At 46.6% G+C, this 19,229-nt stretch overlaps 1 pseudogene across 1 annotated transcript; it reads left to right on the plus strand.

The window, feature by feature from the left end:
• Window positions 1–724: 724 nt before the first annotated feature.
• On the plus strand, window positions 725–2,235 carry LOC100425936 (KH domain-containing RNA-binding protein QKI pseudogene; annotated as a pseudogene). The gene is made up of 3 exons (XR_013398744.1): window positions 725–882; window positions 1,046–1,302; window positions 1,603–2,235. The product of XR_013398744.1 is annotated as a KH domain-containing RNA-binding protein QKI pseudogene (transcript).
• The last annotated feature ends 16,994 nt before the right edge of the window (window positions 2,236–19,229 follow it).

Raw genomic sequence — 19,229 nt, forward strand, 5'->3', positions numbered from 1 at the left:
TAAGGGTACAAAAAATAGAATGAGTAAAATGTAGTATTTGGTAGCACAACCAGGTGGCTATAGTCAATAATAATTTAATTGTACATTTAAAAATAACTAAAATATTATAATTGGATTGTTTGAAACACAAAGGATAATTGCTGGAGGAAATGGATACCCAATTTACCCCAATGTGATTATTATGCATTGCATACCTCTATCAAAATAGCTCATATGCCCCATAAATGTATACATCTACCGTGTATCCACAAAAAATTAAAAGTGGAAGCCCCTGCCGCCGCCAACTCCGTCGCCAAGTGAGTGAGGAAGAAGAGGAGCGCAGTCAGAGCGCGGCAGCAGCTGCAGCGGCGCCGAGGCGGGTACCAGCCCAGAGAGACCCCCCAGCACAGGCGGCACGGTGCTGGGCTGGCGCCACCAACCGAGCGAGAGGCGGCCCCGACTCCTTCTCGTCCTGAGCCAGCGGCCCGCGGCCCGCGCACACACTGAGTCAGCCGAGACCCGCCTCCCGCCCTCCTGCAGGCCTCGTGAGGGAGGCGCAGAGCTGGGCGGCCTAGAGCGGTGGCGGCCGGGAGTGCGTCGGGCCCGGGCGGAAAGTGAGGCGGGCGAGCGCGCGGTGCCGGCAGCCCCCGGGGACTCGGCGCGGGAGCAGAGGCGGAGTGGGTTGCGGCAGGGGCTTGCCCCCGCCCCTCCCTCCTCTCCGGCGGCGGGAGACGGAGTGACCTGCAGAGCCTGGAATGTGGCCGTGGAAATGGAAACCATGGAGAGGCCGAAGCCCACCTCAGATTACCTGATGCAGCTGAAGAACGACAAGAAGCTTATGAGCAACCTGCCCAACTTCTGTGGGATCTTCAACCACCTTGAGCAGAGACTGAGATCTGGAGCGTTTGTGACTTGCCTGTGTCTGGAGACAAGTTGGCAGCAGAGCTGGAGCAAGACACTTGCTTCTCCCCTCTGTTCCATTTTGTGGCGTGTCTCCACAAGGGGAATTGGAGGGAAAAACCTGGAATATTTCCATATGCTAAAAAGCTGCTGCTGTTGCCTCAAGTTGTGAAGAAATGAGCAGAGTACGGAAAGACATGGACAATGACACATTGAATGGCAGTACAGAGAAAAGGAGTGTAGAATTGCCTGATGCTGTGGGACCTATTGTGCAGTTACAAGAGAAACTATGTGCCTGTAGAAGAATACGCAGATTTTAATTTTGTTGGGAGAATCCTTGGACCTAGAGGACTTACGGTCAAATAGCTTGAAGCAGAAACCGGATGTAAAATCATAGTCTGAGGCAAAGGTTCAATTGGGGATATAAAAAACGAGGAGCGGCTGGGCGCGGTGGCTCACGCCTGTAATCCCAGCACTGTGGGAGGTCAAGGCGGGTGGATCACGAGGTCAGGAGTTCAAGACCAGCCTGGCCCAGATGGTGAAACCCCTTCTCTACTAAAAATACGAAAATTAGCTGGGCATGGTGGCGGGCGTCTGTAATCCCAGCTACTCGGGAGGCTAAGGCAGAGAACTGCTCGAACCCGGGAGTTGGAGGTTGCAGAGATTGTGCCACTGCACTCCAGCCTGGGTGACAGAGCGAGACTCCATCTGAAACAAACAAACAAACAAACAAAGGAGGAGCAAAATACAGGCAAGCCCAATTGGGAGCACCTAAATAAAGATTTACATGTACTAATCACTGTGGAAAATGCTCAGAACAGAGCAGAAATCAAATTGAAGAGAGCAGTTGAAGAAGTGAAGAAATTATTGGTACCTGCAGCCGAAAGAGAAGACAGTCTAAAGAAGATGCAGCTGATGGAGCTTGCGATTCTGAATGGCACCTACAGAGATGCCAACATTAAATCACCAGCCCTTGCCTTTTCTCTTGCAGCAACAGCCCAGGCTGCTCCAAGGATCATTACTGGGCCTGCTCCGGTTCTCCCACCAGCTGCTCTGCCTACTCCTACACCAGCTGACCCTACCCTAATGCCTTTGATCAGACAAATACAGACCACTGTCATGCCAAACGAAATTCCTCACCCAACTGCAATAGTTCCTCGAGGGCCCGAAGCTGGTTTAATCTATACACCCTATGAGTACCCCTACACATTGGCAGCAGCTACATTAATCCTTGAGTATCCTATTGAACCTAGTGATGTATTAAGTACGGTGGCTACTAAAGTTCGAAGGCATGATATGTGTGTCCGTCCTTACCAAAGTATTGTGACCGCAGACCGAGCTGCCACTGGCAAGTAACCTATGACCTTCTGACCTCTGAACTCTTCACCCAGTGATGACCTGACCATGCCTGCCTGCTGATCAGTTAACTGGTCATCGCCTTTGCTTGCCTGTCCTTGGTGCAGCGAGCTGAGGCACTTGTCTGTGTGTCTTACCATCTAACCAAACAAAAGACAAAGGAATTGTTGTCCTCCAACTCAGCTTTTTTTTTTTTTTTTTTTTTTTTCTTGTTTGGGTGAACCTGCACTGAATAGTAGTAAAGGAATAAACCCTAATTCATCCCACAGCACCAATCATCTTTTAAGATCCCACCCTAAGCGAATGGTAGGAAGGCCTCTCTTAAGAAGGGGAGACAGATGGCCCTTGGCTAAATGGCAGAGGCAGTTACTGTGAAAGACTTCTAGGAATCTTTTTCTTCTCATAGCAAAGTCAAAGCTGTCTCTGAATGTGCTGTGTGATGTTGCATCATGCATGAACCTTCGGTCAGAGATATCACTAGTGAAGTGATTTCAAAAAGTATTCAAAATTCGATAGGCTGTTTAGTCACTACAGTGCCCTCAAAGGGCAGAAGTTGCAGCCTTTTTTATATTGCCTGCCAAAATTTGAAGTATTAGAAGAAAGTGTGCCATGAGAGAAAAACCTAAGGAGTTTTGAAAAGTAGTGCAAGTAACAAAACTGCAATACTACTTTTAAAAAGATAAATATCTGAGTTAAAATTACTAAATCTTTATTTTATACCTTCTAAAAAAAATATGAGAGGCCGGGCGCGGTGGCTCACGCCTGTAATCTCAGCACTTTGGGAAGCCAAGGCAGGCGGATCACGAGGTCAGGAGATCAAGACCATCCTGGCTAACATGGTGAAACCCTGTCTCTACTAAAAATACAAAAAATCAGCCAGGCATGATGGCAGGTGCCTGTAGTCCCAGCTACTTGGGAGGCTGAGGCAGGAGAATGGCGTGAACCCGGGAGATGGAGCTTGCAGTGAGCCAAGATCGCACCACTGCGCTCCAGACTGAGCGACAGAGCCAGACTCTGTCTCAAAAAAAAAAAAAAAAAAAGAGAACAAGGTACATGCATTATGTGTCACATGTCACATTACTGAGCAAACTGTTCAAGCATTTTTTTTAAACCTCCCTGTATAGAAAAAAATCATTAAGGATGTAAAAGCCATGCTTGCCTATTTGCTGTATACACGTAATGAAATTGTAGATGAAGTGTAGTGCATTGAAACAAATGAACGAAAAGTAGATACTTTTATTATACAAGGGTACTGGTGCAGAAAATATATTTATTTTTTTGGAAATATAGCTTTTTTTTTTTTTTTCTTTTGAGTCGGAGTCTCGCTCTGTCGCCCAGGCTAGAGTGCAGTGGCGTGATCTCGGCTCACTACAAGCTCCGGCTCCCGGGTTCACGCCATTCTCCTGCCTCAGCTTCCCGAGTAGCTGGGACTATAGGCGCCCGCCACTGCGCCTGGCTAATTTTTTTGAATTTTTAGTAGAGACAGGGTTTCACCGTGTTAGCCAGGATGGTCTGGATCTCCTGACCTAGTGATCCGACCGCTTCGGCCTCCCAAAGTGCTGGGATTACAGGCGTGAGCCACCACCTCGCTGGGAGTGGTGACCTTCTTAAGTTGAGAGCTCTTCCATCAGGGGGCTCCCTAAGGGCATCTCTGTTCCTAGCGGGGAAGCCCTCAACCCACTTTGCTCTCCTTAGCCTGAGACAGGCAACTTTCTCCAGCTTTTACTCTTCGCTGAATTCTCACGGCGGGGTTTGGGGGTATGTTCAGGGTCAGGAGCGACGCTGGGGGCCCGGCCCGCTGGGCGCTGTTCATGGGTAGCTGGGACCAGACAGAGCAGGGGCTTCATCATCTCCTGCGGGGACACATTTCCGGGGCCACCCCAGACCTCCCGGAGTATGCTGATTGACACTGTCCAGTTTGAGAACTACTATGTCCAGGGAGCAGAGGCCTCCCCGATGCCCCTTGGGTAGTATCTCGCCCAGGGCTTTTCTGGATGAGAGGGATGGGCATGAGAGCGCATGGAGCTGGGGTCGGGAGGTCGGGGCACCGAACAAGGCGGAGGCCGACGGGGAGGTGGGGGAGGAAGAGGAGTCCCTCCTGGCCATCCCGAGGGGAGGGCGACAGTAGAGATTTGTTCGGGAGGCGCGGGACGAGGCTGGCTGCTAGGACTGTGCACTGAGGAGCACCGACAGTCAGGGACGCTCTCCGAGTAGATCCTCGAGGAAAGAGCAGCGGACCATGCTCGAGGGGGAGGAGCCGGGAGGCGCGCGGCGACCCTTGCGGGCTGCTGCCTTGCAGGGCGCTGGTGGGGCGCGCGGAGTGGGGGCTGCTCCGGGGCGGCTCCGCCAGCTTGGGGCGCGGCGGGCGGCGGCGGCGGGCGCGCATCCCATCCGGGTCCGGAGTAACCGCCGCCGCTGCCAAAGCTCACCAACATGGCGGACCTGGAGGCCGTGCTGGCCAATGCCAGTTACCTGATGGCCATGGAGAAGAGCAAGGCGACCTCGGCGCCCGCGCCAGCAAGAGGACCGTCCTGCCCGAGCCCAGGCACCAGCTGCTCCGGCCCGCGCCGGCCCCCACGCCGCCGCCCCCAAGCGGCTACCGGCGACCCCCTGTGTCCGCAAGGTTCGGGCGCTGAGCCGTCGCTGTCCCGGTGAGGGTGGCACTGCGGGGCGGGCGATGCGGGGCCAGCCTTGTCGTTCCAGTCTCTGAAATGGGGCATCGGAGAGCCGGTGGGGGACTCCGGGAGAGAGCGCTCCAAAGTGCCCACCGCGGCACCCTGCGCGCAGCGAGCTCCCCTGCCAGGGGCTGGTTATGACTTGGCTGAACTAGCTCCATCCCTGTGGCTCCCTCCCGCCCAGCCCTGTCCTGTGCTCTTCCATCCCATGGTTCTACCTGTTGCATTGGTGTGGTCCCCGTTGACTCTTTGCCTGTCACTCCTTTGGGCTCCATTCTGGTGGTTCCTTCTTCCTGGGCTCTGCGGTCCCCCTTTCCAACTCCATCCTCTCAGCTCCCTCTGGGCCGCTTACCTGGGGACTGCAGGCTTGTTGGTTATTGTCCGAGGTAAACTGCTGTTTTCAGTGCTTGCTCTTCTTGAAGTCACTAAGTCTAGTCACCTTTTGAGGCTCTTCTATTTTGTGCCCAGGCAGGATTTTGACCCACTCAATATTCTTTTTGGTGTCAAGTGTGTCCCCTGAGCTGCTTTCCTCAACTTGCAGATCTACTGGTGGCACTTTATTAAAAAATTGAAACGGGAGTCACACTTGAATGGGTGATTCCGGACAGGAGTTTGTTGTTAAATTATCAAAGGAGGGCCCGATTGAATTGGCGAGGGGCTCGGTGAGGTCCATACCAAGTTTCAGTTTTCTCTCAAATGATTTATTATTAAGGAACTAGTAAATTTTTTTGCTGGTTCATATCATTAGCACTTCCCCAGAAAAAGTAGTTCGTCAGGTTAATGGTGAGTTTTAAATAGTGTATCAAGGCTTCAGCGATGGATTTTTTTTTCTCTAGCTCCTTTTTCCTAATTAATACCATCATGAGTTGTGCAGCTAATGCGGTTCCTTGATGCTAAATAGCTCTTGGAATTGATGCTCAAAAGAGGCATTTTCTTTATGGTGAATTTGAACCATGCAATTCTGTAAAGTATTGGAATCTACACCAAAGTTACTGTCCATTTGAAATCATCAGTCCTTCAAGCATTAGGCACCCAAGATTGCTTAAATGTTACCTAATGCTAAGTGATCATCATATGATTTTTTTATAAGTCCATCTATGAGCCCTATGATACAGAGAATACCAGTCCGCTTGTTATTTGTTGTGAAAAGCTAAATTGTGCAAATGAAGCCTTGCTTGCTGGATATTTTTGGCCTCCTTTTCCTCCTTAGCCCAGGCCTCTTGTTGGCTTTGCAGGGTGTGCTACTCTTTGATAGGCAATGCCAAGTAGTGAAAATCAGGGAAAAGTGCAAACCTGTCTGCAATGTCGTGAGTTTAACACCCGTATTCCAGAGTGTAGCAGATCTGAAGCTAATTGAAAAAATCAGTGCTGCTTAAAATTTCCGGCAAGTGGGAAACTTACTTAGAGAACAAGAACTCCTATATCAAACCTAAATTTCACCGAAAAAACTGTCCATTTCTATAAATGTGGTAGAAAAAGGCTTAATTCCTTTTTCTCTTGCCTTTCCTAGTGCTCCCCCCCACCTCCACCCAAAGGCAGGGAGCCTTAAATATGTGGGGTTTCTATATATACAATTGATAAATCTCAACTCATGGGCAGTTTTTTTGGGGAGGAGTAGAATATAATATTACTAAAGTTAGGAACTTCTGTTCAGTTTTTTTTTTTTTCCTTGGTATTTGGAACGTAATGTGACTTTTGCTTTTTTAGTGTCCCTCTTAAGAACGTACTTATGTGCTTAGGGTGTTCACTTCCTTGCATGAATGCCTTTGTTTTTCAGTGGTATTCTTTGGTAATGCTTTCTTTTAAGGCAGAGTGACAGCCAGCATATTTCTCATGACATTTTAAAATTGAGAAATTACCTTGTGATCTGCCCACCTCAGCCTCCCAAAGTGCTGGGATTACAGGCGTGAGCCACCGCGCCCAGCCTGGAGAGGAATATTTCAAGTTATGCACCAATCACTTAGTGATTGAAGCTAGAAAATTACTGAATAAATTCTGTGTCCACTAAAGAAGAAAACTAGGCCACTTGCAGTGGCTACACAAACAGAAAGATGCAAACTATGATATCACTATGGAGACTATGTTTAGCTAGATCTTCAAAGGTAATCACTAACAAATTATTGTAACACTTACCAAACATCATGTGTTCTATGCATTATCCTATATTCTATATTCATTCTTTGTTCTTATTCTATATTCTATGCATATAGAATAATTAAGAGTCATCTATACGCTATTTGTTTGTAGTTAAATAAAAACTTCGAGCAATTACACTTTAAAGCAAACGTGCTTCTTGGCTCAACTCTGTGCATTTCACACTAGTCTACAAGCTCCATGAAGGAAGGGGCTGTGGCTGGGTTTATCACAGTATCCCCGTGCCTGGCTCATAGAAATGGCTCTACAACTATGTACTGAGTTAATGTCATAAATGGTATCATAAATGTCCTTTAAGGACTGTCAGTCCTCCTAGAAAATTATAAAGAATCTTTAAAATGTCATTTCAGCCCTTCCTATCATATTGTATGAATACTTTGAAAGGACAAGCTTTGCAATAGGTGATCCAACATTCGCAATGTCCAGTAAACAGAAATGAGACTCCAGGGGAAAGATGAAGTTCACGTTACTCAACCTCTTTCAACTATGTGTGATTTCAAGTCATCTGAATTTCATTCTGTTTTTAAAAAAAGAGTAACAGAGTAATACAGCCTACAGTAAAAGTCATCTGAATCACTCCAGGGTTTAAGATGTTGACTTTTCGTGGGCCTTTGCTTATGAATTAGACCTTACTTAAGTAAAGGTATTTCTTTTCCAACGTGACGTAAAACAACTGGCCTGCACATCTAAATGCTCCTGTTTTAACTGGGCCTGCACAGGGAGTCTGTGGGTCACAGTCTACTACTCCCAATAGGGCCCATTATCAGCTACATTAGCCCAACAACATTTCAGTAAACTAAAGCAGCTATACCATCTGGACAAATAGTCAGCTTTTCCAGGATTTGCACTCATTGGTTGGTTAACTGAATAATGTGTCAACATAACAAAATATTTGCCTCTTGCCATCTCAAAGAAGCAAAATCTCCCCTAGGCAGAATGTTCCATTTTCTGAGACTCTCCTGTAATAGCAGGAAGCTGCAAACCCAGTGTTTCATTTAAATTAGCTAGATATTTCGTTCTGATGCTCTTCTGTTTAAAACTGGAAAAGGCAAAGTAACTAAAATAAGGAAGCACAAAGAATAGTGACTGCAAATAATTTGCTGGAAATAAAAAAAATCACTAGTGATAGACTAAAGACAAATTAAAACGTATGCTTCTCATTCGGATACTAAAAATACAAATCTGAGCATCTCTTTCAGGAATACCAAAAACTGGTGGTTACATGGCTTGCTCTATAATGAAGCTGAAATAGAAACTCCTATCAAAAACCTTTTGACTCTAATCCATTTTACCAACAGCGTGAAGTCATATCAGCCATTTAAGTCATTATGCTGAGGCATTTTAACATGCAATTAACTTTCTTACAGGATCTAGAAATTCCCCAACCCCCAACCTCCAAATCAAATAGGTGGGCTACTAACTGCCATCCAGTGGTAGAAAGAATTTTGCAAAATCTTTTATCTGATAATCTCAATGTAACAGAATCCTAACACAGCCCAAGGAGTGACTATTACTATGTAAGTGGCTACATTACACAACTAAAGCCAAAGCCACTAAGATAAGTAGAAAACAGACCAGGTGCAGCGGCTCACGCCTGTAATCCCAGCACTTTGGGAGGCTGAGGCAGGTGGATCACGAGGTCAGGAGATCGAGACCATCCTGGCTAACACGGTGAAACCTCGTCTCCACTAAAAAAGCAAAAAAATTAGCCAGGCGTGGTGGCGGGCACCTGTAGTCCCAGCTACTCAGGAGGCTGAGGCAGGAGAATGGTGCGAACATGGGAGTCGGAGCTTGCAATGAGCCCAGATGGTGCCACTGCACTCCAGCCTGGGTAACAGAGGGAGACTCCGTCTCAAAAAAAAAAAAAAAAAAAAAAAAAAATCCTCTCCATTTAGCTTGTAGAGTTTTCTGTGTCTTCATTCTCCTGTGCTCATAGCCTAATTTTGAACTGAAAAGTCCACGTTGGAAGCACAAATAGCCTTTAGAAAGAAAGTATTCCTTATTATTGATAGGAGTATTTCTATGTGTAAGACAGCAGTAGTGTTCTTCTTTTTCATTAGGGTACAAATTCAAAACATAAATTGTAATTTGTCATTTATTTTGTGTTTATTACAGTAGATGGTCATTTATTTCATGTTTTTACAGTAGCTGGTCATTTACTTAGAGTTTAAGAAAACCCCACTAAGATCTGTAGATAGTGTTTTATAGTTTTATATGTATTAACTCTTTTTAGTTTTTATAATTATGCTTGGTAATAGGTAGAAATTTTAAAAAGGACAAAAAATTACTCCAGCTTCATCCATGTGGAGATATTGAGAGGTATATTTTATGTATTTGAGGACAACTGGTTTTCTCCTTAGATCCTAGTATCTTGACTGTGGTGCAGGGAGTGGCTTTTAGCCTTCCAGACTCAGAAACTAGATTTTATTATATCACTGTACTAAGCACCTGTCTCTTATTGTGAAACTCACATAATCAGCCAAGTCCGCCTGACTAAATTATTCTCTTCCTCTAGGCCTCTGGTTCTTATTTTAAGATTAAAGACCCTTTTGAGAATGCTACTAAGTGAGAGCCTCCCCCTCCCAAAAGTGCGCTAACTCACTTACACAGTAGATTTACCTGAAAAGCTACACCATAGCTAGAATGTCCAGTTCGCTACATTGCATTGAACACTGGCTCCTGTAGGAGCCTCCGTGCCCAGCATCTGTGTGGCTGGAGCTCTCTCTCGTGGGTCGCCCTTGCGGAAAGCAAAATGACCATCAGAAGGTGATGTAGCGAGCACGGACCCACGTGGATGAGTCAGATGGTTACTTGGGACTCAGTCACGCTCCACAGGGGCGGCTTATGCTAGATGTCCAGTACTTGAAATCCCTGACTATGGGTGGCCTCGGGACAAGTCATCTTTCCGTGTTTTCATGTTTCCTGTTGTAGCTGGTGGGCACACCTCCGCTGGATTTGACAATATAGTTCATGAAACCACTGCCAAAGCTGCCCAGACCAGAAACCTTTGGCATTTCTCGGCCCTTTGTGTTATGTATTGATTTAAAGTTTTTATTCTCAGAGAGCAAGCTTTTTTTTTTATTTAGAGATTCTTGGAAATGGCTCCATAATACTCATCATCTTATTTTAGAAAGAAATTCAGGTTCAGGGAGAAGCTAATTGCTCAAGGTCGCGTTGATGGCACAGTTGAGCTTCAAACCCAGGTTTTCTGATTCCAAATTCAACATATTTTCAGAAAAGCCTTCAGACTGTCTTTTTCCCAGTGAATCTTATTTTATGAGGCGGGGGGGCTCATGAATTTGAGTAGAGGAGCACTGTCAATTTCAGACATTAGTAACAGAATTTTAAAATGGATTGTATTCATTCAGTAAAGATTATCAACTGCAGGGGTCTGAGGAAGTGCTCCAGTAGCATAATTTCACTGGCCACATTAACTTAATAATAAATACCTTAATAATTCTCTAGAAAAGATGTCATAAATTCCATGTTAAGTAATAAGATTGTTATTAATAATGATGGCAGTGTTATAACTTGAGAAAAGCTACATGTTGTGGGTTCTCAATATTTTCTTACCCCAAACATCTTTTTGTGATTTTAGGTGCATTCTTAATTAAAATTCATCTCCATCCCTGTCAGTGGGTAAATGAGTATCCTTGACTTGAATACGTTTGTCAGTTACTCTCGATACACAAAGGATTTTTTTTTTTTTTTGGAGACAGTCTCATTCTGTTGCCCAGGCTGGAGTGCAGTGGTGTGATCTCAGCTCACTGCAACCTCCGCCTCCCACGTTCAACCAATTATCCTGCCTCAGCCTCCTGAGTAGCTGGGGCTACAGACGTGCACCACAACATCTGGCTAATATTTTTGTATTTTTTGTAGAGACAGGGTCTTGCCACGTTGCCCAGGCTGGTCTCGAACTCCTGGCCTCAAGTGATTCAACTGCCTCAGCCTCCCAAAGTGTTGGGATTACAGGCGTGAGCCATCGTGCCTGGCCTGTAAAGGATTTTTAATGTTAAACTTGGCACTCATTAGCAGTTCATTCTAAATTGTGATGGAAAATTAATGGAGCAGGTTGCATATCTAACCCCTACCCAGAAAGGTTGTTCAGCTCAGCTTGGGGCAGAGTTGTATTTGTCAGGAACACATTAGTAAATCCATTTATGGCTTTTGCCTTCTTCACCTGGTGGTGCGTGTGGAGCTTTTCCTCATCAGCAGTGTATAGACCTTGTCAGTGTTTGGAATTGCTGCATGAGATGTCAGAACTCTGATCTACTTAACCCTGTGCTCAGAAGCCCAAGTGCAATTGCAGTGAATGTTCTTACACAGGTGCCTTTGGGTCTATATATGAGCCTTTCTCTGAGGTAGATAGCTAGAAAGAAGTAAGATAGGGGCACATTCTCCTCTACATTTAAGGATAGAGCTGCAAAGAAATTTTAATTTTATTCAGAAGCTTTACTGTTAAGACTAATATTATTTTTATTTCAAAAGTATTTCATATAAACAATTATTTCATATATATATGTATATATATATAGTCAAGTAAAACAAAAAAGAACAATGTTATTGTTGGTCAGAACCAAGAATTTAAGTGTAAATGAAGAGATACATGAGGACAAGATAAGAGTTAAATAAAAATTATGTAAGATCAATTTTAAATTGGAAAATTATTTGAAATTCATGATTTTTTTTTGAAATATGTGGACTTACCATCCCCAGTCTTTAAAACAATCCAAGAAACAATTGCATTTCCCTCACGTAGGCACCCCATATACCTGCACCTGACTGCAGGTGTGGGCGAGATGAGCCTGGAACCTCGGTTATCTGTTGTATCAGAAAGCGAAGGCGCCATCCAAGAAATGTGGTGGGCACCATCCCTAACAAACTCTGAGGCCAGAAGAAGGGGTTCCCACTGGCTAAAAGTGAGACACGCTGAACGTCAAAAGAATATGGCTGATACAAACCCACTGTGGTGGGCAGAATGATGCCCCCCTGAAATATCCACATCTTAATCCCCAGAACCTATGAACATGTTCTATTCTATGACAAGGGGGCGTTAGGGGTGTAGGTGGCATCACAGCAGCTAAGTTGCTGAGTTTAAGATAGAGAGATGATCCTGGATTATCTAGGTGGGCCCTAGTGTTACCCCGAGGGGGGCGGGGAGTTGGTGTCAGAGCCATGCAACATGAGAGTGAGTCAACCAGCCACTGCTGGCCTTTTGAGGAAGGAGGAAGGGGCCATGGACCGAGGAATGTGGGCAGCCTGTAGAATCTGGAAAAGGCAAGGAAATGGCCTGTCTCTACGGCCTCCATGTAAGACCGCAGCCCTACTGACACTCTGACCTCAACCCAGGGAGGCCCATTTCAGACCTCTGACCTGCAGATCTGTAAGAGTCAATTTCTGCTTGATTTAAGCCACCAAGTTTGTGGTTAAGCAGGAGAATTGCTTGAACTCAGGAGGTGGAGGTTGCAGTGAGCCAGGATGGTGGCACTGCACTCCAGCCTGGGTGACTGAGCAAGACTCCATCTCAAAAGAAGTTGTTTTTTTTTTAAATAAAAAATAAGGGCTGGGCGTGGTGGCATACGCCTGTAATTCCAGCACTTTGGGAGGCCGAGGCGGGTGGATCACGAGGTCAGGAGTTCAAGACCATCATGACCAACCTGGTGAAACCATGTCTCTACTAAAAATATAAAAATTAGCTGGGTGTGGTGGTGTGCGCCTGTAGTCCCAGCTACTTGGAGGCTGAGGCAGGACTATCACTTGAACCCGGGAGGCAGAGGATTTTGCAGAGGTTGCAGTGAGCCGAGATTACACCTCTGCACTCCAGCCTGGCGACAGAGCAAGACTTGATCTCAAAAATGAAAAGAAAAGAAAATTAAAATAGTCTTGCTGGGCATGGTAGCTCATGCCTGTAATCCCAGCACTTTAGGAGGTCCAGGAGCTCGAGACCAAGTTGGGCAACATGGTGAGACCCCATTTCTACAAAAAAAAATACCAAACGAAAATTAGCTGGGCATGGTAGCACATGCCTGTGGTCCCAGCTACTCAGGAGGCTGAAGTGTGAGGATCACTTGAGCCCAGGAGATCAAGGCTGCAGTGAGCTGTGATGGCACCACTTCACTCCAGTCTGGGTGTCGGAGCGAGACCCTGTCTCAACAAACAAACAAACAAACAAAAAATCTTATATTTACATCATAAAACTAATCACAAACTAGTAGACCAGCTTCTAAGGTAGAAACACTCTACCTTAGAGGGAAGCAGAGGCCCTGGGTGGACCAGACAACCACACCATGAACCCTCCCAGAGACTTTAGACAGAGAGAGGCGCTCCACAACACCCCACTCTCCCTCTGCCGTCTCTCACCCCTCCTCTGTCCACACAGGTCAGCCCAAGGCCACCCCCTTGGTCACTCTGTTCCTGTTGTCCTCTGAGGAGCTCCAAGCCAACAAGACCACACTGGTGTGTCTCATGAGTGACTTCTATCCAGGAATCTTGACGGTGACCTGGAAGGCAGATGGTACCCCCATCACCCAGGGCATGGAGATGACCACGCCCTCCAAACAGAGCAACAACAAGTACACGGCCAGCAGCTACCTGAGCCTGACGCCCGAGCAGTGGAGGTCCCACAGAAGCTACAGCTGCCAGGTCACGCATGAAGGGAGCACCGTGGAGACGACAGTGGCCCCTGCAAAATGTTCGTAGGTTCCCAACCCTCACCCCACCCACAGGGGCCTGGAGCTGCAGGATCCCAGGGGAGGGATCTCTCTGCATCCCAAGCCATCCAGCCCTTCTCCCTGTACCCAGTAAACCCTCAATTAATATCCTTCGTCAACCAGAAATCCTGTTCCCTCTCTTCATTTCTTATCTCTCATATAATTTGATGCTTCTCCTGGGTTCTCAGTGTGGCGTTGGGGGAATCCTGGCACCAGTGGGAAAGTAACCTGGAGGAGAGGATCACAGCCTCCCTGGCGTGTCCCCTGGGAAAACAGGTCAGGATAGGAGGAGTCGGCTCACTGAACACCAGTCCCTCCATTCTCTCCCTCCTCCCCTTCCTCCTTGCAGCTCACCCCCCGACTTGCTGCCTACTTTCTGGAGGAAGCTATTTCTGGCTGAGCCTCCAGATATGCCCTCTGTCCCCATCCTGGTCTGGACCCTCTACCCATCCATGGCCTCTCTTTCCTCAGTCTGCAAATCCTACTCTGGAGCTGGAGCCCCTCTGCTTCTGGCCCTGGCCCCTGGAATGCTCTCCTTCCTCTCTGCCCAACTCCCCACCCCTGAGAGTTGGACTGTCCAGGACACTCCAACACCATCAAATTCATGAGCTCTTATACTTTGGGCCCACTTTGATTTTTCACCTGACAGCAGGTTCAGATGTGTGAGAAAAATAGGAGGAAGCCAGGAAGGAAACACACATAAAAGGCCTGCAAGAGGATCAGGACACTTGCAAAAGATAGGCTCAGAGCTCCCCAGGAACCAGTGCAAGAAGGGTTAATAGGTGCTCCATCATTTCTATCTTTCTTGTTTTTTTTTTTAGATGGAGTGTCGCTCTGTCTCCCAGGCTGGAGTGCAATGGCACTATCTTGGCTCACCATAACCTCTGCCTCCTACGTTCAACCAATTCTCCTGCTTCAGCCTCCTGAGTAGCTGGGATTACAGGTATGTGCCACAATGTCTGGCTAATTTTTGTATTTTTATTAGAGATGGGGTTTCACCATGTTGTTCAGGCTGGTGTGCTCCATCATTTCTAAGAGATTAAACAAGTCTTTTCTCGAGGGAAGTTGGTGTTTTCAATGCTGAGGCCAGGCATCTCTTCATAATTAAAAGTGGGGTGTGTTTTACCCAAGGCCTCACTACTGATGGGATTTGGGCTCCGACATGTGCACAGGTGACTGCCTGGCAGCCCTAGGACATGGAGATTTTCTCGGATGCTTGGCACAGAAAGTCACTGGCCATCTTTGGAGGAAGCATCATTTTTGGGAAACACTTCTCCATTGGATCCTGAGCCTCAGGTGGAAAACCAGGTCCTGTGTTGGGTATTTCTCTGGGAGGCTCCCTGGGTCTGGGGCTCCAGCTGCTCTCTGAGAAGAAGGTGTGAGGGGAGAGAACATGGCCCAGCCACACACAGCCCCTCCTGCATGGTTCCTGCTGAGCGGGGTGTTAGAGGGTTGGAGGCACCAGCAGTGGTCAGGCCTGTGTTTCTGCGGGTGGGGCCAGGGAGGGACCCTCGGGACATCCTAGGGAGTCTCTCCCATGGCTCCTGTTTGACTTTGCTGTGGCTGCTGCTGTCACAAATGACCCCTAACTTAGAGGCTTAAAACATCACACATTGATTCCCTGGTCTGGAGTCAGACGTCCAAAATGAATTGTAGAGTGCTAAAATCAAGGTGCCAGCTGGGCCAGGCTCCTTCTGGGGGCTCTGAGGAGAATCCATTTCCAGGACTTTTGCATCTTCTAGAGGATGCCCTGGACTCCTGGCCAGAGCCAGAGCCAGCATCTTCAAATCTCTCTCCCACTCTTCTCTCTGTCTCTCTCCCCACCACCTTCTCTCACCCTCTGTCCTTCTCTCCCTTTCTCTCCCTCCCCCCACCACTCCTGCTCTCACTCTGACCCTCCTGCCTCCTTCTTTCCCTTATAAAGACCCCACCTTGGCCAGGCCTGGTGGCTCACGCCTGTAATCCCAGCACTTTGGGAGGCCGAGGCGGGCGGATCACAAGGTCAGGAGATCGAGACCATTCTAGCTAACACGGTGAAACCCTGTCTCTACTAAAACTACAAAAAATCAGCCGGGCATGGTGGCAGGTACCTGTAGTCGCAGCTACTTGGGAGGCTGAAGCAGGAGAATGGCATGAACCCAGGAGACAGAGCTTGCAGTGAACCAAGATTGCGCCACTGCACTCCAGCCTGGGCGACAGAGCGAGACTCTGTCTCAAAAAAAAAAAAAAAAAGAAAAAAAAAGAAAGACAAGACCCCACCTTGGACCCACCCAGATAACCCAGGATCATCTTCCACCTCAGGCGCCTTCACATCCTCACATCTGTAAAGTCCCTGTGGCCACACAACACAGCACCTGGACAGGTCCCGGGACTGGGACACAGCCATCCCTGGGCCTAATTCAGCCACCCATAGCTCCTTTCCCTCCTTCCTCTCTCCTCCAGGTATAAGAAAGGAATGCAGAGAGGTTGGTTGTTGCGGGAAGTCAGGGACCCCAAACAGAGGGACCAGCTGAAGCCACGGCAGAACATAAATTGCGAAGATTTCATGGACATTTATTAGTTCCCCAAGTTAATACTTTTATAATTTCTTACGCCTGTCTTTACTGCTATCTCTGAACATAAATTGTGAAGATTTCATGGACGTTTATCACTTCCCCAGTCAATACTCTTGTGATTTCCTATGCCTGTCTTTAATATCTTAATCCCGTCATCTTCGTAATCGGAGGATGTATGTCGCCTCAGGATCCTGTGATGATTGCGTTAACCGCACAAATTGTTTAAACAATATGAAATCTGGGCACCTTGAAAAAAGAACAGGACAACAGCGATGTTCAGGGAACAAGGGAGATAACCATTAGGTCTGGCTGCCTGAGAGCCAGGTGGAACAGAGCCATATTTCTCTTCTTTCAAAAGCAAATGGGAGAAATATCGCTGAATTCTTTTTCTCAGTAACCAGCATTCCTGAGAAAGAATGTGTTCCTAAGGGGAGGCCTCTGAAATGGCCGCTCTGGGGATGTCTGTCTGTTATGGTTGCAGGTAAGGGATGAAATAAGACCCCATCTCCCGTAGCACTTCCAGGCCTATTAGGACGAGGAAATTCCCACCTAACAAATTTTGGTCAGACAGGTTGTCTGCTCTCAAACCCTTTGTTTCCTGATAAGATGTCATCAATGAGAATGCGTGCCGAAACTTCATTAGCAATTTTAGTTCCCGTCCCCCATCCTGTGATCTTGCCCTGCCTCCATTTGCCTTGTAATATTTTATTACCTTGTGAAGCATGTGATCTCTGTGACCCACACCCTACTCATACACTCCCTCCCCTTTTGAAAATCACTAAGAAAAACTTGCTGGTTTTGCAACTTGGGAGTCATCACAGAACCTGCCGACATGTGATGTCTCCTCCCGACACCTAGCTTTAGAATTTCTCTCTTTTGTACTCTTTTTCTTTATTTTTCAGACTGACTGACACAGAAAATAGAAAAGGACCCACGTTAAATTATCGGGGGTGGGTATCCAACATGGGGTGCCAGATGTGGCCTTAGACAACTGAACTCTCTAAGCCTTTGTTTGCTCATCTGCCTGAAGTCACTGAGTGCTGGGACAGTTTCAGGCCCATGCAGTGCCTTACCCTTAACAGGGACTTAATGTTGAATGAAGGGGAGGAATTTTAAAATCCACATAAAAACATTGTGTGTGTGTTTTTTTTTTGTTGTTGTTGTTTTTTTTTTTTTTTTGAGATGGAGTCTCACTCTGTTGCCCAGGCTGGAGTGCAGTGATGTGAACTGAGCTCACTGCAACCTCTGCCTCCTGGGTTCAAGTGATTCTCCTGCCTCAGCCTCCTGAGTAGCTGGGATTACAGGCATGTGCCACCATGCCCAGCTAATTTTGTATTTTTAGTAGAGATGGAGTTTTGCCAATTTGCCCTGGCTGGTCTCAAACTCCTGACCTCAGGTGATCCACCTGCCTGGGCCTCCCAATGTGCTAAGATTACAGCTGTGAGCCACCGTGCCTGGCCATTTTTCTTAAAATATACTATTCTACAATGTCACTCCCCCTCCATGCTTGACTTCTACCTTTACCTTCTGATAATCGCGATCATCTTGTGGGGATCAAGATTCTCCAGGATTACATTTTGGCCTCACATTGAGCAGTTGTGGGACCTTGGGGAAGTTACTTGATTTTTCCATCTAGATTTATGCTGTAAAATGTGTACAATGGGACTGTTTCTGAGGGTTAAATGAGTATGCCACAGTTGGAACACCGTCAGGCACATAATGCTTGCCAGATGTTGACTGTTCATCTTTATCCTATGAGGCCAATGGTACCCCACTGTGGGGTTCTCAATTTTGTATAAGAAACTAATGCTTTATGATTTGTTAGTGAAAGAAATATCTGAGGCCGGGCGTGATGGCTCACGCCTGTAATCCCAGCACTTTGGGAGGCTGAGGTGGGCGGATCCCCTGAGGTCAGGAGTTCAAGACCAGCCTGACCAACATGGTGAAACCCTCATCTCTACTAAAAATACAAATATTAGCCAGATGTGGTGGTGTGTGCCTGTAGTCCCAGCTACTTGGGAGGCTGAGGCTGGAGAATCGCTTGAACCTGGGAGGTGGAGGTTGCAGTGAGCCGAGATCGTTCCACTGCACTCAAACCTGGTCAACAGAGTGACATTCCATCTCAAAGAATAAATAAATAAGTAAATAAAAGAAATATCTGAGTACCCCTGCCATGGAAAGAAGAAACAGAGGGAGAAAAGGGAGTTGGTAGGTCCTAGCATTACAGAGCTGGGAAGGATGTGTTCAGTCCCTATTTTATAGACCAGGAGGGGAAAGTGTGATGTGTCCCAGGCTTTCATTCAGGATACACAGCCATGACTCTCTATTGAGAGTGGGACCAGGGCCCTGGGGGTAGCTATGATCAAGTTGCAGACAAGAACTAACATTTATAGGACAGGAGAGAAGCATTTAGTTAGAAAAGCAGTCAAAAATTTGTGTATAACTACATTTGGTGAGCAAATGAAAGCTGTCAGACTCTGAAAAACAGAAATGCTGGTGGAACTGACTTTAGTAACGGGTTTTTTTTCTTCCTTCCTTCCTTCCTTCCTTCCTTCCTCCCTCCCTCCCTCCCTCTCTCTTTCCTTTCTTTCTTTCTTTCTCTTTCTTTCTCTTCTTTTTTCTTTCTTTCTTTCTTTCTTTCTTTTTCTTTCTTTCTTTCTTTCTTTCTTTCTTTCTTTCTTTCTTTCTTTCTTTCTTTCTTTCTTTCTTTCTTTCTTTCTTTCATTCTTCCTTTCTTCCTTTCTTCCTTTCTTCCTGTCTTTCTGTCTTTCTGTCTTTCTTTCTGTCTTTCTTTCCTTCTCTCTTTCTCTCTTTTCTTTCTTTCTTTTTTTCCCTTCCTTCCTTCCTTCCTTTCTTTCTCTTTCTTTCTTTCTTTCTTTCTTTCTTTCTTTCTTTCTTTC

The sequence above is a fragment of the Macaca mulatta genome, chromosome 10 (genome assembly GCF_049350105.2).
Source record: "Macaca mulatta isolate MMU2019108-1 chromosome 10, T2T-MMU8v2.0, whole genome shotgun sequence".
Taxonomy (NCBI): Eukaryota; Metazoa; Chordata; class Mammalia; order Primates; family Cercopithecidae; genus Macaca; species Macaca mulatta.